The 662-nt window shown below is 38.8% G+C and overlaps 1 non-coding gene across 1 annotated transcript; it reads left to right on the forward strand.

The window, feature by feature from the left end:
* Positions 1-210: 210 nt before the first annotated feature.
* Positions 211-282, forward strand: TRNAE-UUC. Its single transcript has one exon. It is a non-coding gene; the product is annotated as a tRNA-Glu (tRNA).
* Positions 283-662: the final 380 nt, after the last annotated feature.

A 662-nucleotide genomic window follows, 5' to 3' on the forward strand; every position in this document is an offset into this window, starting at 1 on the left:
AGTACTGGAAGGAATAAAAACCAGGTGACCAAAGTGTGGACTAAATAGAGACATTTGGTGTCAGAAAAATGAATGCTATCACTTGTATGTGATTGGTTTAGAAAGATATGCGTCATCTAGATACTGTACTTGTATCTTGCCATCATACAAGAGAGTAAATAAAAGAATGGTAAACAACACTATTATTAAATTAAAAACAGAGGCTGGAATTCCCTGGTGGTCCAGTGGTTAGGACTCTGCACTTTCACTGCTGAGGGCCCAGTTCAATCCCTGGCCAGGGAACAAAGATCCTGAATGCCTCGAGGTGCAGCCAAAACAAAAACAAACAAATGAAACTCTTTTATATTAAAAAGTGTGCTTTTCAAAAGTTTACATCATTCACCAAAGATTCATTCACTCATGGGTAATTTTAATAATTCTAAATCTCCAGTATATAGTTTTTTAATATATATATAATTTTATTTATCTATTTATTTTTACCTGTGCTAGGTCTTCCTTACTGCTTGCAGGCTTTTTCTAGTTGTGGCGAGTGGGGGCTACCCTCTAGTTGTGGTGCACAGGCTTCTCACTGCAGTGGCTTTTCTTGTTGTGGAGCACAGGCTCTAGGCTCTTGGCTTCAGTAGTTTACAGAGTGTGGGCTCAGTAGTTGCAGTTCCTCAGCT

Source organism: Bison bison, unplaced genomic scaffold (genome assembly GCF_000754665.1).
Source record: "Bison bison bison isolate TAMUID 2011002044 unplaced genomic scaffold, Bison_UMD1.0 scf7180017864376, whole genome shotgun sequence".
Lineage (NCBI taxonomy): Eukaryota > Metazoa > Chordata > Mammalia > Artiodactyla > Bovidae > Bison > Bison bison.